Source organism: Notamacropus eugenii, chromosome 1 (genome assembly GCF_028372415.1).
Source record: "Notamacropus eugenii isolate mMacEug1 chromosome 1, mMacEug1.pri_v2, whole genome shotgun sequence".
NCBI classification, from domain to species: Eukaryota; Metazoa; Chordata; class Mammalia; order Diprotodontia; family Macropodidae; genus Notamacropus; species Notamacropus eugenii.
Genome location: NC_092872.1, coordinates 164928569 through 164953629, shown reverse-complemented (window position 1 = coordinate 164953629; position 25061 = coordinate 164928569). Strand labels below are relative to the sequence as shown.

General features: G+C 41.5%; 1 protein-coding gene across 8 annotated transcripts in view; it reads left to right on the top strand.

Moving 5' to 3' along the window:
* LOC140509763 (kelch-like protein 25) overlaps positions 1 to 25061 on the top strand; it is a 47542-nt gene that overhangs the window by 5775 nt on the left and 16706 nt on the right. For 2 of the 8 annotated variants that reach the window (XM_072617710.1, XM_072617686.1), the window contains exon 1: positions 22419 to 23770. The exons of 5 other annotated variants lie outside the window; for them this stretch is intronic. The gene's annotated coding sequence lies outside the window, so the exon portion shown is untranslated. One more of the 8 variants, XM_072617699.1, reaches the window with a different exon arrangement.

Sequence of the window (25061 nt, the reverse complement as noted above, 5' to 3'; positions counted from 1 at the left end):
AATTACCTAATTAGGATAAGAGAAACCTTTCTCTTTAAAGGCCCACCAGGCTGCCTTGTCCAAACTGTATTACTTGTGTGTTGACAGTTGGCAAATTGTACCTTTTGGGGATGGAGATAGTGAGAGGAGAAAAGGGGGTATAAAACTCTGATCTCTAAAGTCAGGGTGATTTCATGAGAAGAGGCAGTAGTAGAGGGAGTCGAGAACTGGCTTCTAGATAAAATTTTGCATTGACTATCAACCAATCAATATCTAATCAATCAATAAACTTTTATTAAATGTCTACTCTGTGCCAGGCACTAATGGGTCAGTCCACCTCTCTGGGCCTCAGTTCCTTCATCGAGGAAACAGCACTGCCCACTAAGAGGGTTGTGATGAAAGTCTCTGAGAAACTAAAGCTAGCTTTAGAAATCATAGAATGATTTCTTTGCTTTGTTGCTGTTCAATATCTTTCTGAATCCTAGGGAGACAGAAGAGTTGCAGCCCTTCTAGTCTCACCAGTGAAAGCCAGTCTGAAGATTGTGCCATTGTAACAGTCACAGATCATTAGGCTCTTCACATCATAGCCTAACTAGGGTGGTCATCTTGTCCTCAGAGCAGGGGCTATTGAGGGCTTTTTTTGGCAATATGCATCCATCCCTCTGGAAATCTGAAGCCAACAGACCTCCTCAGAATCATGTTTTAGATGCTTAAGATAAAATACATGGAACTACAAGGAAACCAATGTAGCAAAATATAATTATCTTTAAATTTAATTTTTAATTTATGGAATAAAACAAGCCTTTCTTTAACATAGTACAGTAAAAAAAAAGATGGTTGCACATGAACTACAAATCTACTATGCACAGTTTGCTGTTCCATTCAAATATACAACAAAATTATCATATAAATTTCTTTTCTTTCTTCCTCCCCCTCCCTCCCTAGAGATGGCAGCCATTAGACACATAGGTATGTATGTATGTGTGTGTGTGTGTGTGTGTGTATACACACACACACACACATATATATATGTAAAATTATTCTATAAATTCCTCTGTCAGTTCTTTGGATGCAGACAGAGTCTTTCTCTGTTTGTTCCTTTATGGTCAATTTGGATATTTTTAATTGTCAAAATTATTTATTCACTCAAAGTCCTTCTTAAAGCAACATTGCTGTTACTATATACAGTGTTCTCTCGGCTCTCTCATTCCACTCTTCATTATTTCGTGCAAGTCTTTCCATGTTTTTCTAAGATCATTGAGCTCATCATTTCTTATAGCACAGTAGAATTCCATCTCATTCACAGATATACCACAACTTGTTCAGCCATTCCCCAAGTGATGGGCATCCCTGCCACCACAGAGAAAATTGCTATATGTATTTTAGAACACTGAGGTGTTTTTCCCATTTTCCCTAATTATCTTCAGAAATAGACCAAGTAGTGGTATTGCTGGATCAAAGGGTATAGTCAGTTTAATAACTCTTTGAGCATAATTCCATATTGCTCTCCAAAATGGTTGGATCAGTTCACAATTCCACCAACAATGAATTATTGTCCCAATTTTTCCACATCCCCTCCAACATTTGTCACTCTCCTCTTCTATCGTGTTAGTCAATCCGATAGGTGTAAAATGATATTTCAAAGTTGTTTTAATTTGCTTTTCTCTAATCAATGATTTAGAGCATTTTTTCATATGACTATAAATTTTTTTATCAGAATACTATCTGTTAATATCCTTTGACCATTGATCAATTGGGGAATGACTCATGTTCTAATAGACTTGATCAATTATCAAAATATTTGCAAAATCAAGTTCACAGACTCCACGTTAAGAGCCCTAACTTGTAGGGTCCGGCAACACTTGTTCTCTTTCAGCAGGGACATGCTATTGAACCTGTCACTTTGGAAGTCGGTCAGTGGTGGTTGAATCCAAGGTGAAATCCTCTGTCCCAGTACTCTGTTGTGGGCCTCTCTGGGTCTGAGCTACCCCATGTCTTGGATATGTCTTGGAGTCTATCTTTGTGACGCCTTGTATCCTAAGGGCTGAGTTCTCTGCTGAAGGTTTCCTGACATGACATTCCCCCCACCACTGAATTTGTCCTTAAACCTAAATTGTATTTATTCAACAAGCATTTATTAAACACCTTCCACATTCGAGGCACTTGAGAGGCAAAGAAGCATTCTTGCCTTCAAGAATCTTACACTCTGACGGGGGAGGGGAAGGCAGTGAGGGTAGACAACCTGCACACAGAAAAGTGAATACAAAATATATAAAGGTAGACACAAATGATTTCCAGGGTGTGGGAGTAACTGGCAACCAGAGGGATCAAGACAGGCATCCCGTAGGAGGGATGGAGGGAGGAGCCTTTGGAGGGGAACTGTGAAGGGAAACAGGGATTCTCTGACATGGTGTGAAGGAATATGTTTCAGAAATGAGGTGGGGGGAAAACACCCTGTGCAGTCACAAAGGTGGGTGATGGACAGCTATGAACAATTAACAGCCAGTATGCCAGGTTTGGCTGGACTGAAGTGTTCTGTACGCATGGATAGGAAAGCTAGAGTCTGTGAGAGGCTTTAAAAGCCAAAGGGGAGACTTTGTACTTTATTCAAAGGGCAAGAGGGAACCACTGGACCATCTTGAGCACAAGGGTTACTATGGTGAAACCCGTGCTTTAATATCACTTTGGAGGCTTTGTGGAAGATGGATTATAGAAGGAAGAAACCAGAAACAAAGGAGACAAACCAGGAGGCTTCTGCTGTGGCTCAGGCAAGAGGTGATGATGAAGCCTGAACAGCAGTGATGTGAATGAAGAGGAGAAATATGCAGGAGAGATTGTGGAGGTCGGTCCCACAGTATGGTTTGTGATGCTTGCCCCTAGTACCAGAATGGCCCGTGTAGAGTTGCTGGGTCTGAGTTACATTCTCAGGGATGGGAGATAGGCACTGAACTGCCTTCTCCTGGTGAGATAAACAAGAAATTTGGCATGGCAATAAATTCCCTCTGGAGTATCTCATTACAGGTGAAATTCAGGCCCTTTAGGGAACTACAGCCAGACATACTTTCCGAGCCCCAGGGATATCCGATGAAAAGAGTAGCAGCCTCTGGGAGATGACTTGAGAAGAGTTTGGTGGCCTGGCTGTCTTGGGACAATGATTCCCCACTTGGCCCTGAGATGACTCACTTCTGAGGGATGACAAGCTCTTGGTTATCCTTAGTAGGTTTGCCTGGGCAACGTCCAGTTCAATAGTGCTTGCTTCATTTCCTCCACAGGAAGGCAGAACCTGCAAACACAGGAAAACAAAAGCTTTCAAAGGAACACAGGGCTAGAGACATAAGTGTGTTGGTTTGTTCAGAATCCTGGCTGATCAGGCTAGTGCTGGTATAACTGTAACAGATGGAATATAGAGAAAACAGCTCCCCTTACAGAAGGCAAACATTTGATGTTTGAAAAAATTTCCCATCTCGAAGGGTTGCAAGGCTTTGGAAAGCACTGAGAGTTTGAGGATTCCATAATGGCTGGTTTCACTCTCCCTTCACCCATTCACCCCATTAGCCTCCTGTGCCCAATCTGGGCTTACTTAACCCCTAATGGGCTGGCCATGTTGTTCGAATGCAAAATGTACACTTGCTAAAAAGACTATTTTATGGAGAACTTGCATGGGGCAAGCAATCACATGGTGGCCAGAAGAAACAATACAAGGACACTCTCATGGTCTCTCTCAAGAACTTTGGGTTTGACTATGCAACATGGGAGACACTGGCACAGGATCACTCAGCATGGCGTGTCCACATCAGAAAGGGTGCTGTGCTCTTTGAGCAAAGTAGAATTGAGACAGCACAAAGTAAACACAGGATGCGCAAATTTGGGATATCCACCCCAAATGTTCAATCAGACTATCTGTGCCCAACCTGTGGTAGAGCATTCCGAGCTTGTACTGGTCTGATCAGCCACAGTTGGATACACTGAAATTTCACTTTACAATGGTGATGTCATTTTGGTCCTCTTGGAAGACGAAGGACAACAACCAACCGACTTAACCCCCAGCCTACAGGCTTAGCTCTACACCAGGTCCTGGGGACTTTGCTCCAAGTGTCCCATTGATCTTACATCCCAACTCTGTTAACCGAGTATTCTTCATCCATTGTAACATTCTCCTCTTTCTCCCTCCTACTTCTACCCGCTACTTCCCACCCTGCTTCCATGTAGGTATGCCAGTCTCAGTAATTAGTCACTGTCCTGTTTCTCTCTCCCTGAGTTTCTGCCTCGGTGTACCCCGCCCTGTGTCTCAGACCCTCAAGGATGGAGTTTTCCTTTGGTCCTGCCAGTTTTTCTGGGGACTGGAGTCTTGCCCCTGGGCCACAATCCCTATGGCTGGGCCCAATACCTTGCACCTAGATTACCACTGACATTGCCTTTCTACCTACATGAATCTCTGCCTAGTGTGTGACCTGCCTACCATTTTTCCCTCCTTCTAGGGTATCTCCTCTACCCGTCTGCTTCTTGCTTTGATCCCTATCAATTATCTGTTTCCATGATCTCCCATACTCTATTCACCTCTGTTTCTTCCTTCCTCTATGACTTCTGTGGTCCTCCCTGATCATCTGCCCCATCTCTGTGGGCCCTAGTTACCTTTGATCTGGCCCATCCCTCTGGACACTGAACTCTACTACTGACAGACTTCTGCTTCTGAGGCTTTGTTAAGTCTTGGGTAAAACAGTTGATCCAAGTAAGTTGATTTAGGGATCATCCTGCCTAGAGGCAGGAGATATGAATAACTTGACTTTCCCAGGTCTTCTAGATTGATTACTCTGTGTGTCTGAAGATCATTTTCTCTAAAGGGTGGAAGGAAGTCGATTCTTTGAACTGCATCCCTTTTGACACCCAAGTGCCTTTCTGGATTCTCTGAATTTGCAGGCTCCATACTACAGGATGTTACAGTTGCTATTTTTATCATTCCAACCAATATGGTTTACTGGAAAGGTATAATTAGTAAAAAACAAAATGTCTAGTGTTGGCTGGTCAACTAAGCCATGTATATAGCTTCAGGCAGGGGAGAGAACACAAGGCTGTTATGAATTTATGGTTTGTTGGTATGTAAAACAAAACACATGCACGTGCCCAGTGCTGGAATTGTCTCCTCTCAACCATGCTCCCGTTTCTTCTGTTTGGCTCACAGAGATTTCTTTTGAAGGGGGTTTGCTCAGACATTCAAATCTGAATTCAGTGCATGTCAGAAGTGTGGTAATGCAACCAAGTAAGCTCAGGTGACCGATTAGGGATATATTAGTCCCATTGTACTCAGTCCTGGTGGAGTAGCTAGGTGGCACAGTGGATAGAGCGCTGGGCCTGGAGTCAGAAGGACTTGAGTTCCAGTCCAGCCTCATTACACTTAATAGCTGTGTAATCCTGGGCAAGTCCTGTTGCCTTAGTTTCCTTATCAATAAAATGAGCTGGACAAAGAAATGACACTACTGTCTTTACCAAGAAAATGGGATCACAAAGAGTCAGAAACAACTCAACAGCACTCTGCTGTTGGCAGGACACAGACACAGCTAGAGTACAGTACTTTGTTCAGGTCTGGGTTTGCATTTTAAGATGGATGTCAGTAAGGCAAAGAACATCTAAAGAAAGTCAGTTAAGATGGTAAAGGGGCTTTTAGCTGATGCCATATAAGGAGGATGGAGGAACTCAGGATGCTAACTCTGGAGAAGAGTCTAAGGTGGAATAGGATAGCTGTCACATGGACTTACATGCTTGGTCCTTGAGGGAAGAACTTGGAGAAAGGACTTGAAGTTGTAAAGAGACAAAAGAGAAATGAGTGCTCTCCCCAGGTAGAACGATGAATCTGAAATCGGGAAGACCTGAATTCAAATCCAGCCTCATTTGCGCACAGGGGTACTATGGTGAATGGTACTGCCATTTGCTAGCTGTATAACCTTGAGCAAATCACTTTAACCCATCTTTATCTCAGTTTCCTCTTCTGCAAAATGCCATAATAGCTCTTATATTCCAGGGTTGTTTTGAGGATAAACTGAGGTATTTGTAAAAAAAAAAAAAAGTACCCAGCAAACCTTAAAGCGCTATGTTATATACACACAAATGACTGTTGTTTGCAATTCTCACCTTCTACCTCTTCAAACAGAGAGGGCTGGGTGACCTGGTAAGCTATAATGGGGCTTCTCTCTGAGGCCCTTTCCAGTTCTGGGAGGGTGAACCTTGGTGACATGTGACCAAGCAAAGCAAGCTGGCATTCCTGTGCTACCAAGCTTTTTAGGCAGTTTCCAAAAGCAGCAAAGCATTTCTGTTCCTTCTGCCCCCAGAAGAGTACAGAAAGTTCCAGTTACCCACGTGTGCATGTGATTGCTACCGTCCAAATCAGGACTAGCGTCGCTATCAGCTGCATTCATTGGCTGATACCCAGCATGTGTGTGAACAATTGGCAGTTCAGCTCTAGCTGTTTGACTAACGTGAATGACGTAAAGCTAGGACTGAGAATATAGTCCTACTCCCCATCGCTTCTTTTTATTCTTAGCTTAGTTAGGGATTTGGGGTCATTTGTTCAACAAATATTTACTGAACAGTAGACTTCAGAGTCAGGAACCTAAATTTAAATCCTAGTTAGGAATCTATTTATCTGTAAAATGGGCATAATATTTGTACTAGCTCCTTCACAAGGTGGTTGTGAGGTCTGTGCTTCATTCATAAACTTTAAACCATTGTATGAATATGTTGCCATTTTGTTGTCTTTGTATTAGGCTATAGAGTAGTAAAGTAGGGGCTATAAAGAAATATTCTACACAGGGGTTAGACTAGCTGACCTCTAAGATTCTTTCCAGCTCTAGACCTAGGGTGACTCTTTGAACATTATCTCTGCCTATAAAGGAGCTTAAAAGCCAAAATCTAAAAACAAAAATAAATCAATATGAAAATTGTAGGTTTTTGAACACCTGTAATATTCTTATATAGTATCAAACTTTAATACAGCATCGAATCAACAAGTGTTTATTGAGATTTAGTGCGTGCAAAGATTGCATGATATGACACAAATATCTGTTGTTTTGGGGTGATATATAGGGGGTTTTAACCACACTAAGACTTTAGGAACACCCTGTATTTGTCATATATTTCCAACTGCCTCCTAGATTATACTGTCCAGATGTCCAAGTAATGCTTTAAATCAGGGGTTTTAGGCCATTTTTGTGTCATGAGATCGTCTGGAAGTCTGGAGGAGGTTATGGACCTGTTTTCAGAATAATATTTTTAAATAAATGAAGGAAATGTTAAATTTCAGTTAGATGTTAGTGAAAATATACATATTTTTCCCCATCCAGATTCATAGATCCTCACCAATCAGTGTTCTGTAGATCTCAGATTAAGAACCTGTACCTTAAATTCATGTGTCTAAAACCAAACATGACATCTTTCTCCAAAAAACTGACTCATCCTTCTGTCTTTCCCATCTCTCTGTGGTATTATCTTTCACCCAGTTACCTGTGCTCAAAACCTTAATGTTATTATAGACGTTTTTCTTCTCTTTTACCTTAGCTTATCATCCAGGTACTTACCAAGTCCTGTCAACTCTACGTCTTAACTAGAACTGAAATCTGCCCCCTCCTTTCTATTCCTAATACAGACCCTTATTACCATATACCTGGACAAGTATGAAAGCTTCATAACACAACTACCTACCACCAGTCTCTCCTGTCTTTAATTTCTCCTTCCTATCACTGCTACATTAATTTTCCTAATAGACAGATGTGATCACATCATTGTTCAGTTAAAAACTATTCAAGGGCTCTCCCCTGCCTACTGAGTAAAGTCTAAGCTCCCCAGCCTGGCATTAAAGGTCAGCTAGCCCCTGGAACCTCTGTATCTTTCCACCTTTATCACATTCCGCTCCTACACATGTCCTGTTATTGAAGGTAATCTGAACTATTTACTGTCTTTTATACATGCCTTTTTTTTCATTCTCTTCCCTGTATCTGGAATGCATTCCACCCCCATCCCTGAATTTTGAAATCCTACATATCTCTCAAGGCCAACCTCAAATACACCAATTTCTATGAAGTCAACCTTTCCATCAGAACCACCGCATGCCCTTCCTCCCCCCCTCCTGATGGAAATTCACTTTTCTATCCTCAAACTCACATATGGTATTTTGTACCTTTCTTGTGCTCTTATTTATATTCTGTTCCGAACTATACTTACAGTGTAGCATTATGCATTTATATGTGTATGGTCCCTCTGATAAATTGTATCTGTAAGGTCAAGGATCATGTGTTTGTATCTCCACCAAGCCTTAACATGGTGCTTTTCCATGTAGTGAGTATTTAATAAGTGATTATTGAATGAATGGATGAGTAAATATGATAATGAATGACAAAGTGATTTAGAATTCAAGACCAGAGAGGGAAGCAAACTATATGGTTTAGCAAAAAGAAGTCTAGATTTGTGATAACAGGATGCAGGCTTGAATTCCAGCTCTCTGGCCCCTCCCATGCTTTGTGACCTTGAACAAGTACTTCTTTCTGGCTTCCTGCCCCTCACTTTCTTCACCCATGAAATGAAGGGATTGAATTAGATTACTACTATTGTGTAACACTTTAATATTAATATAACTACTATTGTGTAATGTTATGGAAAGTGTTTTCCATATACTAATTTCATTCTCACAACCCTTACAGAAATGCATTACCTTTAGCATTATCCCTATTTTACAGATGAGGAAACTGAGGCTTTGAAAAATTAAGTGACTTGCCCATAGAGATGCAACTAATAGGTTTTGGAAGTGGGATTTAAATTTAGGTGTCCTGACTCCAAGTGTAGTATTCTTTCCACACCACTCTGCCCCTTAGGTGCTAACATCCCTTCCTGTTCTAACATGACTTACATGTTGCAGTGATTAGAGAAGGCTTCGTGAACAAAGTGTAGGCTGAGTTGGGAAGGACAGGTAGAATTTGGTTGAGCAGAAAGAGAAGTAGAGAGGATATTCCAATTAGAGGAAATAATGGGAATTGTATATGAAGGCAGGAAAACACATGATATGTCTGAGAGGACAAAAAGAAAGCCCTGTTAAGCTGAAAGAATATTGGATGTAATAGGAGATACAGATGGAGGGCCATGGGTGAAATCAGATTGTATGAGGCCCCTGAATGTCGGGATCAGGAGTTGATCTATAGGCTATGAGGAGACAAAAAGGGTTTTTCTTTTTTGTGTGTGTGTGAGGGTTGTTTTTTGGAGGGTGGGGGTTGTTTTTGTATAGGAGTGCCATAAAGAACAGTAAAGGTTTCATGGTGGTGCCTTAGCTGAGTCTTCAAGGGAGAGAAGTCATGAACCTCTTTTGCCAAGGTAGGGTGAGCCAAAGTGGTGAAGGACTTGAAAAATTTAAGGGAGGAATTTTTGTGTTTGACCCTATAGCCAATATGGAACCACTGGAGTTTATTGAGTAGGGGAATGATACAGTCAAGTCTGCTCTTCATGAAGTAGAGAGAGACTTGAGGCAGAGAGACCAAATAGGAGGCCGATTCCCTAATCCAGATAAGAAGTGCAGAGGGCCTGAACTAAAATTGTGCCTGTGTGAGGAAAGAGAAGCAGTCACATTCAAGAGATGTTGGGGGTAGAAACGCGAGATTTGGTGAGTGGTGGCATATGTGGGATGAGAGAGTGAGAAGTTAGAGGATAACACCAAGGTTACAGGCCTGGGATTCTAAAAACAATAGTGTTGTCTTTGACAGAAGGGAAATTTGGAAGAGAGGCGTGTTTAGGGGAGAATGTGAGTTCGATTTTAGAGAAACTAAGTTTGAGAGATTTCTGGACATCTTATTTGAAATGTCCAATAAGCAATTGAAGATGCAAGCTTAAAGGTTAGGGGCAAGACTGGGGGTGGTTGTATAGACTTGGGTCACTGTATAGATCTGAGGATAGAGATTCTGATTAAACCCATGGGAGCTGATGTAGTCACAAGACAGAAAGGGGAGTGGAAGCCTGGCAAGGACAGAGCCTTGGGAAGCACCCAGAGTTAGGGGACAAGATTCAAAGGAAGAATTGGCAAAGAGACTGGGAAGGAGTGGTCAGACAGGTAAAAGGCAAATCAGGAAAGAGTAATATCTTGAAAACCCAGAAAAGAGAGAGTATCCAGGAGGACAGAGTAGTCAACAGTGTCCAGTGCAGCCGAGTCACAAAAGGATGGAGATTGGAAAAGACCTTCAAATTGAACAATTGAGCATTCATTGGTAAACTTTCTAGAGAATAATTTCAGTTGAGCAATAAGGTCAACCTGAAGCCAGGTTGAAGACTGAATTGTGTGTGTGTTTGTCCTTCGTTGCCAAAGAAGACCATGCCATCAGAGAAATAATGACATGACTTGCACTTGACTTGTTTTGAGTGAGGGAGGGTTGTGCAAGTCACCAGCCTCACTTCTCCTCCAGAACCATCTGAATCCAGTGACCAGATATTCATCAGGATGACTGGAGATGACCCAGGATGAGGCAATTGGGGTTAAGTGACTTGCCCAAGGTCACACAGCTAGTGTGTGTCAAGTGTCTGAGGTGAGATTTGAAGTCAGGTCCTTCTGATTCCTGCACTGGTGCTCTATCCACTGCACCACCTAGCTGAAGACTGAATGAAAAGAACATGAAGTAACCAGGGTGAAGTGCTTTTTTGCTAGGAGTTTGGCTCAGAAACTGATGAGCGATAGAAGATAGTATAGATAGCTTGAGAAGGTGACAGAGTCTAATATAGTTTTTTCAAAGATGGGAGAAACTAAGGCATGTTTGAAGAAAATAGGGAAGGAAACAAGAAATTAACAGAGGTTAGAGAAAGGAGGAAGGACAAGAGAAAGGGAGAGGGGAGAATGGGATGGAGACAGAGACATGGAGAGACAGAGAGGTTGCAAGAGGCAGAGACCATGTATGTCCATACGTAGATGTCTAGAGCCATCTTCTCTCTTCCAGAGTCATATAAGGGCTCTCTGTATTGTGGATACAGACTCTCAGGATTGAAAGAGATGCCAAATGCTTTATATCATCAACCAGGAATCTCCCACTAGCTCTGCCGCTGCCTCCCTCCTTCTCAAACTGACCTCTGGGCTTTCCACCCTTTCCTGTTCTTCACCTGTATCCACTATTCTGGTCCTGGCTTCACATTCCTTGACTCTCTATCATGGGTGATAGATGAGATTTTTAAAATTTCCTTAACTATTTTAATAAAATTGGTTTCCTTTGTAATCTGATTTATTTTATGCATTTAAGACCAATATCCTGAGAAGAGGACACAAAAAAAGTTAAGAAGTCTTTCTTTAGATAAATAGTCCAACAAAGCAGTGCCCTCAATCACTGAATTACCTGTTAAATTACCTGGGTCTCCTCTTTCATCCCACTTCACCCTTCCTCTGTAGGCTTTCAGTGCTCCTAAAGGGAGTCATGAACATCCTTGGTCGCTTTAAATTCCTGTTATCTAATCTCAGCCCAGTCCTTTCATATTGTCCTATATATGGTAGGCTCTGTTACCATGACAGAGAAGCCAAAGGACAGATGTTGGTCTCCCCATCACCACTGTTGTTATTCAGTCATTTTCAATTGCATCCAACTCTTCTTGACCTCATTTGTTTTTTTTCTTGGCAAAGATTCTGGAGTAGTTTGCCATTTCCATCTCCAGCTTATTTTACAGATGAGGAAACTGAGGCAAACAGACTGAAGTGATTTGCTCAGGGTCACAGTGTCTGAGGCCAGATTTAAACTCAAAAAAAAAGGTTTGTCTTCCTGGCTCCAAGGCTGGCACTCCAGCACCACTTAGCTGCAATCACTATTACCTGGGCCATAATAAAAATCTGCTATATTTGAAAAAAAGACCAAATGTTTACCATATTTGCATGAAATTTTTTTCAGCGTTACTGAGTTTGGAATATAATAATATCTAGCATTTAAAGATTTGCAAATGCCTCATTTTATCCTTACAACAACCCTGGTGCTTCCATGAACACCCATTTTGCAGATAAGGAAACTAAGATTTAACACCCATTTTACAGATAAGGAAACTAAGATAAACAGGTAAAGTGACACAGCTAGTAAGTATTTGAGACAAGAATTGAACTCAGCTCTTCCTCACTCCAAGCTAAGTACTATATGTAGCTTTTAATGAGATATATGAAGGAAAATCTAGATTTGGGGAAAATGCTAAATTGCTTAGAAAATGCATCTCATTTCTGACGTGCACTATTCCAGCAGGGTTTTTAACCTTGTTTGTATCGTAGACCCCTCGGCAGTCATGAACCTCTTCTCAGACTAATGTTTTAGAATGCATGCAATAAAATACATAGTGTTAAAGAGGAAACCAATTATATTAAAATACATATATCAAAATATTTCTTAGAAAATTCATAGACCGCAGGCTAAGAACCTGTGAATTTTAGAGTCTCTGTGATAGATTTAACTAGATAGATAAATGTGTTTTCTCCTCACCACCTTCATCAAAGGCATTTAATGTGTTTGCTTGTTGTGTCAAACGTGGTATATACAGAAAAGCACAGAACTCCCTGAGGAGGGCTTAAGAGCCAAGTCAAGATAAGGGATCTGAGCTAGGCAAGCTGCTTTCTCGGGCTCAACGCTCAGGGTCGAGTGCCATGCAGAGCTTCTTCTGTTCATTTTGATAATTGCACATTTTTAATGCAGAAAATTGTGCTGTACCGCAGAGGGGTATTGTAAGTCAAGTCACACGTGCCACGGTGGAGGTTCAGAACATCTGGTGAATATTAAATACATAGAGGGAAACCTTGCCTAAAATGTACAAGTACTTAGTTTCAGCTCTTTCTAACAGGAGTAGAGAGAAGACCTCCCCCCCTTATCTACAAGATGCTTCTGGGTCCGTTGTCAAAATCTCAAGATTTAAGAAAGTATCTCCTTTGGGGCTCAGCCCACCCTGTTCATACTATTCGTCATCATTGTCATAACCTACGAAGAACATTTTGCAAACTTTGGAAGTGCTATATAAAAGCTAGTTATTATTATCGTCCCTGATGTTCAGATAGCACTGTGAGGTTTACAAAGAATTCTACATATATTATCTCACTTGCTCCCACTTCCATCACTTAGTCAACCAGCACTAAGTGTCAGGCATTGTGCTAAGCAGTGATTTAAAAAAGAAAAAAAATAGAGCAAAACCAGGATCCAATCCCTCAAGGAGTTCATATTCTAGGCCTCAGTGTCCTCATTTGTAAAATGAAGGGGTTGGATTTGATGATCTAGGAGATCCTTTCTAGCTTCAAATCTGTAATCCTTATGACTGCCTTTTAAAATGGAAATTATAGGTATTGTTATGACCATTTTCTCAGTGAGGAAACTGAGACTCCTAGAGGTTAGCTGACTTGTCCATGCTTCCACATTGTGTCAGAGGGAGGGAAATCGAACCCAGGCCTCTTCTGCCTCCTTGTTCTATTCTGTCACCTTAGAAGGTTGACACTTTATCCCAAGAAAGTCTCAGATAATTACCATCTTAGGGCACAGATTTTCCTGCTTCATTTGTCAGCTGTAGCATCTCTGCCACTCTGCACAATGGGCAGTAGTCACAGTATAGTGGTAAAAGTCAGCTAGGTGGCTCAGTGGATAGAGCACCAGCCCTGGAGTCAGGAGGACCTGAATTCAAATTTGGCCTCAGACACTAGCTGTATGACCCTGGGCAAATCACTTAACCCTATTTACCTCAGTTTCTTCATCTATAAAATGAGCTGGAGAAGGAAATGGCAGATCACTCCAGTATCTTTGTGAAGAACACCCTCCACCACCACCAAAGTGGGATCACGGAGAGTCAGTCGACTGAAACAACTCAACAACAGTATTAGAGTGGTCATAGATTCCCAGTGGCCTTTTTGTAAATAACTAAATGACCCTGGTCATGGGTAACGTGTTCTTGCTGTTTTCTAGACTTTGATGGAAGTACCACAACACCCATCTCCCTTTTGTGATGTAGGGGTGATCCTGGCATCTTGAAGGCCTCCGGAGCAGAATACAAACTCTAGTTGGCCCTACCAAGCTTGACGGGCTTCAAGCTTTATCTGGGAGGAATCTGTGTGTTTTACCTCCTCCTCTTCACCCCTCCAGGTGACTCAGTGAAAGCACCCTCAAGGCTACAGTTTCTTTTAGCAACAACCATGATCTAAAAATGATTATGTTTGGAAAATAGGATTCAGTGCATCTCACTTTTAATAGAAGATTAGCTACTGGGTTACAAATGTTTTTGACCATTGTCACCTGTCAAGCAGTTTCCCAAGCTGTGGAGGGAGCGCTCCTACTGAGGAAACCAACCAGGTTCTGAAGAAGTAGAAGTGTCCTAATTATTCTTCACATATCCCTTCACACTTGGTGGTTTCCTTCTCCTCTTTTAGATCTAACATACACAATCCTTTTAGACTTGATTTACACAATCCTAATCCTTTGTCAGGAGTTTATTCAGTGGGAGAGGGTGAGGATTTTTGCTGCCTTCCACCTCTTTTCAAACTAAAACTTGGAGCAGGTATAAAGAGGCAGACAAGAACTCTGTGGGCGGAACCAGGAGGAGAGGAGCAGTCCCCGTGCCAGGCACTGATTCACAAATTGTGCAGCCTTTGGGAGGATAGTAGTAAGAAGCCAGGAGAAGAACCCTGCACAGATAAAAGTGAACTTGAATCAACAAGCATTATTAAGCATTTACTGTGTTCCAGGTACTGTGCTACATGCTGAAGGCATTACAAAGGGATCTGAGCCATGGTCATTCAGCAATGAAGCAGAGACAGACAAAAATTCTAAGATTTCTTTTTATCTTACTTTGCCCTTTATCTCATGAGAAATCTGCCTGTTTCCCCTCCTCCTCTCTGTCCCTCCAGATGACTCGATCAAAGTAACTTCAAGGCCACCGTTTCTTTTAGCAGGACCAATATGTGTGTCCCAGAGGATCTGATGGGAAACCCAGCAAGGGATACAGCTATTAGCCTTCCCTCTGAAATCCTGCTTCTCTCCCACCACTGTTCTGAGACTTCTCTTTTTAGAAGAGCACCATTCATCTGCAGGGAGAATGAAACAGGATGGGGGAAGTGCTTGTTTGAGTGTGTTGTGTTTTCCCCCTTTTCCACAGTAAGAGGGAACCAAATGATTACAACAGATGGGTGAGTCTGAGCTTTGAGTTACTGAGCCCCTCTTGCTATTAGAGTAATGGGATCCACTTCATAAACTATCCCCACCCCCAAGAAGCAGCTGTGCTTATGAAAATGTGCCTAACTCTAGTTGGAAGATAGGAAGGGCCAAAGGCTGAATTTAGGAGAAATAGATAGGAGTCCTGTGGAAGAGGACATGTTCCAGGTGCCAAGGCTGCTTTGGGCTCTGCTTTTTGCAAAGCTATCAAGCTGGAGAAGATACAACCTAGGAGAAAGATTCCCCCCCTTTTTCTTAAAATAATATCTTATTTTTACCCAATTACATGTAAAAACAATTTATAACATTTCTTAGTTTTTTTAAATTAAGTTTTGAGTTCCAAATTTGATCCCTCCTTCCTCCCCCTCTGCTCCCCTCCCTGATATGGTAAGCAATCTGATATAGATCCTACATGTGCAGTCATGTAAAACGTTTCCATGTTATTATTTTGTGCAGGAAGACAAAAGAAAGAGAGAGAGAGAGACAGAGAGAGAGAGACAGAAAGAGACAGAGACAGAAAGAGACAGAGAGAGACAGACAGAAAGGAAGACAGGAAGAAAGAGACAGAAAGAGAGAGACAGAAAGCAAGAGAGAGAAAGTGAGAGAGACAGAGGGAGAGAGAGAGACAGAGAAAGAGAGAGAGACAGAAAGAGACAGAGAAAGAAAGAGAAAGAGACAGAGAGAGAGAACGAAAGAAAGAAAGCATCCGTCTAATTTCTCTAGAGGTAGATAAAGCATTTTTTCATCATGAGTCCTTCAGAATTACCTTGGATCTCTGTATTGCTCAGAATAGTTAGGTCATTCACAGTTCTTCAGCATATAATATTGTTGTTACTGTGTGCAGCATTCTTCTGGTTCTGCACACTTCACTTTGTATCAGTTCATGTAAGTCTCTTAAGATTTTTCTGAAATCATTCTGCTTGTCATTTCTTATAGCACAATAATATTCCATTATATCATAGCTATCCTTTTGCCAAGAATGGAGAAGTGGTATTAATTATGTATTGTCAGTGTACTCAATACATTTTATACATAAACACAGGTATACACATATACACATACGCATCTCATCTAAATACAAATTTGTGTATATTAACTGCTTTCCTCATAATGATGAATGTGATATAAAGTAATGTACATGTCATATATTTAGATCACATACTATGTCCAAAATAGATAATATCCCTAAGTTTATATTTAGACTGTAAATTTATATTCTTATGTATAATACATGCATGTATTATATATGCATGTTTATATTTGTGTACCCATGTGTATAGATATGTTTATATATAGCATATGTGCACTTTTTTTGAGCACTGACTGTACAAAACAGTTTGCATACCATAAAAGGAGTATATGACGTAGTCCAGGGATGAGGAACCTGCAGCCTGGAGGCCACGGATTCCCCACCCTGATCCCTGCCCTCTAGGAGGATAGAGTCTAATTCAGAAGACAAAGCTTCCCTTGGGTGCTTTCTTGCTGTTCATCCTACTTTTGCCCCCTCCTGACTATCAGGCCTGCAGAGATTGTGCTTGCATGGTTATTGGTGGGTACATGAGTATAAGCTCACTTGGCTCACTGTATCAAGTTGTTTTCAACTATGATATCCATATCTTCTTGACGTCTGAGGTACATTGGCCACCTTCCATTTTTTGGTCTAGGAAACCATAATCAAATAAGTTATTACCATTGCCATGGGAAAATGCAGATCAGTCTGACTCCCTCCTGGTTCCATATATGATCCCTACAACTTATCGGATCAAAACACCTTCTTCCTGGCTACCTATACCTGATATCTATCCCATTAATATTTAACTTCTTTGAAGGTATAGGCTGCCTCATTTTTAGATTTGTATCTGAGCACTTAGCACAGTACTTGGCACATAATAAGCACAGAATAAATGCCTCTTCATTCTTTAATTCATGTTTTTAAAAATGACTAATCCAAGACATTGAAAGAGGCAGCAGGATGTGGCGGTTTGTGAGCTGGCCTCAGAATCATGACACATGCCGGGCAAGTCACTTAACTTATTAGTACTCCAGAGTTCTAAGGTAATAAGTCCTAATCACCAATCTACATTGGTACAAAGGGAGTTTTCGTACTGGGAATGACTGCCCTATGCCAATGAAATCACAGACCTGGACAAAAAGAAAATAGAAGACATGATGGCTAATTACCGACAGCTGTCGAGCACTGTAAGGTTTCCAGCATACTTTATAGGCATTATCTCATCGGATCCTCAGAAGAAGGCTGTGTAATGGATACTACAAATATTGATTATCCCAATTTTTTTAGATGAAAAAACTAAAGCTCAGGGGGATTAAGTAATTCAACCTTGATCATCCATAGAGCTAGGAATGGTTGGAAGTGAGATTTAAACCTATATCTCTTTCAACTCCCAATCCAATCCAATCTGCTGCTTTGCTACTCTCACCAGCAAGTTGTCTTCATCAGTTAGTATATAAAAGTACAGCAGAAGTAGACTTTAAAAAACTGTCAGTTTTTCAGGGGAGGGAGGCAAGGATAGAATTTCAAATCCAAAACTTTTTTAAAATGTTAAAATATTGTTTTAACATACAATTGGTGAAAAAATAAAATATATTTAAAAAGAAAAACGACAAGTCCTTTTTGAGCAGACATACAGAAGTTTAGATGATGCAGAATTCTGAGCAGTTCCAGGTGAATGAGATAATAACTTATGAGTAACTCAATCTTCACTGAAAGATCTAGGTCACGGCAGAAGCACAGAATGTTAACTCTCAAAGGTACTTCTGAAATCATGTAGTACAAATGCTTTGTTTTACAGGGGAGGGAATCAGGGCATCACAGAGTACACTCAGGAAGAATGTCCCTAGGAAAGTAACCTGAGAGTTTTGTCCCTGATCAGTAGATCAGTGTGATTGATTGTAGTTAGACAAGTCATTGATTTCTCTCCAAATTGTAACACTTGTGCCATGTTATGGAATTGTGGAGCACAGCACCTGGTTTTTTGAGGTGTTGTGGATGACCCCTCACAGAATCACAAGAGTTGGCCCAGACGTTAGAAGCCACCCAGTCTGATCCATATCTGAATAAGAATTCCTTCTATAACGTACCAGACAAATGGTCAATCTAGCTTTTAGGGGGAGAATTCCCAAGGAAGCCTTTTCTAATTTGGAATTCTATTTCTATATTCTATTGGATATATTCTATTGGAATACATTCTGTATTTTTTTGGAATAAATTTCTAATTCTAGTTTGAAAGTTTATAATTTTCTAAATCTAATTTCTAATTGCTAGAAAGTTTTTCTTATGTCAGACCTAGAAGTTGATAACTTCAGCCCATTGTGCATAATTCTACGCTCCATCTCCACCCCTACCCCCACACCCCAGGTCAAATCTAATTCTTTGTCCACATGACAGCTCATCAAATGTATGAACACAGCTCTACTGTTTCCCCAGAGACTTCTTTCTCTTCAGATCAGACATCCCCAGGGATAAAGCTCCTCTGACCCCCTAATACAGGGTTTAAAGAAGTGTATAAGTAGAATACCTAACTGTCTGTCTGCAGAGTATTGCTTCATAACCTAACAAGGTTTCACGTATATATCTCTGCCTTTGTTTTCTTTGTTTGTTGGAGATACAGGGCAGATTTCTCAAGAGGGAGCCTGCCGTCAGCCTCCTATATTAGACACATCCTTAAGTTCTGGCCCGTTGCTCTAAACAGTCAGGGTGTTTCCATTTCATTGGAGATGGGCATCAATCTCAATAGCTTCTTTCAGCTGTAATAATAGCTCTTGTACCTGGGATAAAAGAGACGTTAACCAGCCTGGATCTTATCGATCACACTAGGCTCAAAGAGGATACTGTTGATTCAAATGTATTTAATGTTTCAGTGCATTAAGGAGAAAGGTGGGGGAAGAAGGAGAGGCAGGGGATAGGGAAAGGCAGCAGAGTTTAGGTGATAGAAGAGCTTGCCAGGTCCATTTGGGTGTTCTGACTTTTCTTCCCTTTCCAGTAACAAATGGGTAATCAGAAAACAGGTTCCCACCAGGGGATCAGGTGAGAAATGATGGATGATGCCATGTTACGGGATGTCAATACAATCGTGGATTCTCTTCAACATGCTTTTTCATTTGCTAACTCTACTCCAGCTCTAACATCTTTATGGAGAAGCTCTGATGGGCCCCAGGAGGGCCATTAGGTTACACATGACTGAGGGTAAAAAAGGCACCGTTCAGCCAGGCAAGGGATGTAAAGAAGGCCAATCCGTGCTGCCTCCCTGTGAACATCATCCTGGGTTAAAGGAAAAGAGGATGGTGGAGAAATGAAGGAGCAGGAAATACCAGCTAGGTTGTAGATGTTAACATGTCTCTGCGCCAATGACTTTGTAGTCTTACCAGTAAGAGTGGAATAGGTGATGAATTGAGGCTGCCTAGCACAGTGGGACATGATCTGGATTAGGCTTCAGAAGACCTGGATTCAGATCCTGGAAGTACTTTTTATTATTTGTATGACCTTGGGCTTGTCACTTCCCATTTCTTGGGTCTCAGCTTCCTCATTTGTAAAATGAGAGGATTGGAACAGATGACCCCCTTCCATCTCTAGAGCGGGGATTTCATGGTAGCCTAGCGAGCTAGACTAAAGACATTTGGCTCTAAGGCTTATGTTATACTTACTAGATCTCTTCCTTCTCTGACCTCCTATAGCACTCATTGGTCCATATCACTGACACTTGTGAAGACTGTACTGTGTGGCTGATATACTTTGTATGTATGTATGCTGTCTCTCCATCTAGAATGTAATCTTCTTGAGGGCATAGGCTATGTCTTATACCTGTGTGTATCACATTCAGTGTCCACAGTGTTACTTTGCACAAAGTAGATATTTAGGAAGAATTTTGATTAGTGACACTTAGCATCACTTTTCATGTATGTTTGCCAGGATGGCACTCATGAGACTAGCTCCATATTCTTAGATACTTGACCATAAGCAAGACAGTGGTGCCTGGTGTCATTGCCCAGTGCCCGTCTTCTGAAGGGATAAAGGAGTGAGTTAAACCACTGAAGTTCAATTATATCTCTCTAGGCTGAACCTGTGACCTCTTGTTCACATCCTCAAATATACCTGAGCACAGTATAGAACCACTGCACAGACCCCACCCCCAGGCACCCTGAGGACACGGATATGCTCCATAGTATCTAGCATGTATATAATGCTTTACGATTTGCAAAGCACTTAACATATATTATCTCATTTGAGTCTCCCAACAACTCTTTAGGTTAGTGCTGTTGTTATCCCCATTTTACAGTGAAGAAACTGAGACTGAGAGACATAAGTGACTTACTCAGGGTCACACAATTAAGTAAGTGTTTGAGGCAGGATTCAAACTTGGGCCTTCCAAGTCCGACACTCTATCCACTACACAACCCAGCTGCATGGGCTCCTAATCAGCTCTCCCAGGGGTCAGCAGGCAGACACCTTGAACAAGACAAAGGAAAATAAGAAAGAGCATCAGACGCTGTAGTTGAATGCTTGAACTCCTCTGACCTTAAAGCTTGGTCATTTGCTCCCATACTTTCCCACACACTATATAGCACCTACCACCAAAGGTTATAGATTTCACATATGGACTCCATGGCCATCCTTTAACAGTGACTCCGCCTAAATCCTCTCTTCCTGTGCTTGATGAAACCATTGATGTGTATCTCCTGATTGCTGCCCTAGTTGGATTCCTAACATGTTGCTTAAGACCTGGTGTCTGAACAATTAGGTTTTCCACATATATGTTTAACAGAAAGGCATCCTGCCATGCCTTGATACCCAGTTTTTGTTTTTCTCAGCATAAAGGCCTATTGCCATCAAGTACCATGAAAAGAGAGTAGCTCCCATTGATTTTGACAGGTTTTGACATCAGAGCCTCCTTGGTTAGAATTACAGACTGGCCCAACACAGGATTGTATGATTGTTAATCATAATTACAAGGAGAGAAATATTATAAAAGTCCTAAATTTTAGCACAGTGGCAAGAGAAGAATGCATGAAAAATACTCTAGCTGACAATTCCCCGAAGATAGAACCTAGCCTACTGAGGTAGAAGTGGTTCCATTCTGACTTCTGGCTCCAGGAGGTCACACAAAAGACCTCAAGTAAGCCCCATGTGCTGTTGCCTGAAACAGTTCTCAGGAATCATGGTGTATGTTTGTACATTGGCATAAACCTCCAAAAGCCTGTGGCTAGGAAAAAGTTTCCAAAGCATTAATTCTTAGACTTCATTCTTAGGCTATTTTGTTGTCTAAGGCTTAGGATATGTGGTTATTGGCATCCAGTTCAAAAGAGAGGGAAAAATGCTCTTTCTGAAGTCCTTGTCAACCCACCTCGTTCCTCTCGTAACAGAAAACGCTGATCTGACAGGATGCAAAGGATTTCCCAAAGATGAAAGGAACATTATTCTGTCGGGGGAGTTTAACTCCATACAGGGCAGTCAAAGAAGGCTCTCACTAATGAGCACAGACCCAAGTGACACCTCGTCAAAACTGGGAATTGGCCGGCAAAAAATGTTCTGAAGAACAGTTCAATTCCATTGAACAATTAAGGTCCCAACTCTAAGTTTAGCAGTCCAAGACCAAGTGCTGACATTTTTATGACCCAGTGCCCATTGAAGGGAGGTGGGCTTGACAGCTCTGAGGGTCACTGAACCTCAGCAGATGGTACTGAGGCTTAGTTTTCACATAACAGAGAACTGAAATAGCTGCTGCCTTGATAGTCTGACTTGTTCAGTGAACACGACTCCTCTTTTTCAAGTTGACAACCATTTTTTATGCCCTCATCTTCAGCACTGTGCTAAGTGCTAGGGATACAAATGTAAGCCAAAGAAAGGATAATCTCTACCCTGAAAGACCTTATACTCTTGTGGGGGAAGATAACATATTAAAAGAAAGGGTAAGGAGGAATACATGGCGGTCAAGTGCAGAGTCCAAAGTAGAGCTGGAAGAGGAATGAAGGTTTGCTGGCCACTGGGCCCTTCCTCAACATGGAGTACCCATAAAGAACTCAACCAATGGGAGAAGGGGCCCACAGGAGCAGAAGGATGCTCCAGGATGAGAAGGCCTTATGGAGTCTTCTCCAAGTAAAATGAGGGGCTTTTCTCCCAATTTTACTGGCTCCTGGCTCCTTAGCTGATCTGTTTGAAATCAGTTCTGATCACATGTCTCAATTTCCCAGGAATAATTGGCTGTGAAGGATTAACACATCAGCTGAATCCTGGTGCTGGAGTACAGGCAGACATAAGTAGGTATATTCTGAAGCTGGATCAATAGCTTTTAGCAGAATGATAAATTTTAAATCCATCTTGTTGCAGTGCCCTGCAGTTAAGTTATGTCCCTTAAATCCATCAAACCCCTGAACTACAATGAGAGAAAGAGGGCTCTTCTGAGGCAATAAGAATTAATTATGGTGTAGAAAAGGAGATGAATCACGAATGTTAACAGTAGGGAAGAGTTAGGCCTCCTTGAATGTATATCCCTGTGCCCTTCCACATTCTTGCTGTAGGAAACTGGAGGAAATCTCCGTTCCTCAAGAGGCCTCAAGGCCTCTAGCTTATACTACTTTTTAATCTCCTGACCACTCCATTAATAAATGATCCTCAAGGAAGATAGATCCTCGCAAAAACTCCATCTAGGACACTGAAAGAATTATCAGATAGAATTCCCGAGCTAGTACCTTCTTTTCCCAATCCTTCCCAAGGCACTGGAAAAGGGGATGAGATGGAACTGGACAGAGGTAGGAATACAGATTCAACAGGGTGAAGAGAAAAGGACCCACCTTCTAGGTCTGGAATATAAAAGCAGGGTTTACATTTTCACCCTTCCTTAAAGTGCATTTGATTGGTAGATTCAGGGATGAATAAAGCAGGATTCCTGCCCTCAGGAAGCTTATCCTTTACCATGTAGAATATTTAATCTCCTACCTGAGTTCTTGCCGCACTTTTTTTTTCTCTAAAGAGGACAACCACTGAATTCCTAGATTATCTATGCCAATTCACCTGTAACATCAGTGGTAAATGTGACAAGATGTGTGCCAAATTTAGTTAAATTCTACAGATACATATTAAGCATTTCCTTTGAGTAAGATACTAGGCCTACAAAGCTAACAGTAGTCCCTGCTGCGAGGAGCTTTAATATTCATGCATGTCTTTTGCAATCTGAATGTAGAATAAGGGCTAAAAGGATTTAAGAATTCATCTAGTCCAGTCCTCCCATTTTACAGATAAGGAAACCGAGGCCCCAAGAATAAAGTGACTTTTGGCCAAGATTTCACAGCTTGCCAATGACTTGGTTGGGATTCACAGCTCAGGTCTCCTGACCTATATTCTAGGGGCCAACTACTCCATGCTGTTTCTCGTATGTGATGTCATCTACCATTGGGAAACTGGCATGTTTTGCAATAGGGCTCTGCCTACCTATTAGTCATTGTGAACTTCAATTTCAGTGGCCCTAAATTTAGTAGGTCCTGGGAAACAGCTGAGATCCAATGTTCCCCTTATCAAGATAACCCAACAGGATTAACTCCCTGAGAGACTGAGAGTGAGATAGGCCAGTGGGAAATAAAGCAGGAATAGGTCCTGAAAGAAGACCTCAGACTCCAAGGTAAGTCAGCACCAGCAGCTTCCCTGGCACCAGCCCAGCAACTTGTCTGAATTTTCCAAGCCGCCACAGTAGATTTCATTTGTGGGTTTTTGTTTGTTTTTGTTTTCTGGGGAAGGAGAGAAGGAGGAGGAGGACGAAGAGAGAGAAAGAGAGACACAGAAACACACAGAGAGGCACACAAAGACAGAGACACATAGAGAGATAGAGCCAGACAGAGACATAGACCCAGAGAAACTAGGAGCTAAATTAAAATAGAATGTGAGACCATAGTTTCTCCCACTGCTAGTTCGGGTCTTGATAAAATGAGAAGATTGTGGGAAGCTGGTTTTGTTGGGTTTTTAAATTTATCTCTTTGATTGGTTTTGGTGAATGACCTGGGATCAGAACTGAAAGCACGTGCATACACATTTTAGTCAAACAATTTAGTCTTTTAAAACAATTTTTACTCAAGGCATTTCATTACTTTTCTTTCTTTGAATGGGTTCAGCACCAGGAAGTGGACTAGTAGATTCAGTGTGGGGTCTGAAATCCCAGGCTAGAGTCTGTGCTACCATTTATCCTAACCATTTACTTTGACCTTCACCCAAACCACTCGTCTCTTTCATTTTCCATAGCTGTAAAATGAGCCTGGCCCTTAAGACTGACTAGTCTTTAAAATGCATTGGAATCCCTCCAAATGGTGCTAATCATCATGATTATTTTCAATGTTATTAATACTGCAGAATGTTTGTTGCAGCACAGACAGGCAACAGTAGGCCTCTTGGCACCTCATAGCAGTGACTGCGAGGACTGAGGGGAGACAAAGAGCTGTGAGCTGTGAGTCTAGATGTTAATGGAAATAGCTCAAGAGGCAGGAGCCATTGTCTGAGACCATCCACACAGAGTGCCACCATTCAGTTTAGGCAGCTTTAGCTCAGGCTGTCTTAGAGTCCTTTGCTTTGCCTCTTGTCTGGGTTTTGAAACACAGTATTGTGTGTTATAGGCTGAGGGTCCTGGGCACATTTTCCTCTGACGCAGGGAGGCCTCTCTGGGGGGATTAATCATTTAAAGAGATGACAGCTTGGATCAAAGCTAAAAGCAATTGTTTCCTATATGTCTAAGAGACCTAGAGAATCTTGGATGGCCTTAAGCAGACAAGGATATATCCAGTATCTTCAAGAACCATCCCATTTTCTTTCTAAATTTTCTGAACCCATGTTATTTTCAAAAAGTTGGTACTAATTGTACAGAAGAGAACAGAAGGCTAGGAAGACAAGCATGACAGCTCTGAAACTAATATGTTGAATTTATT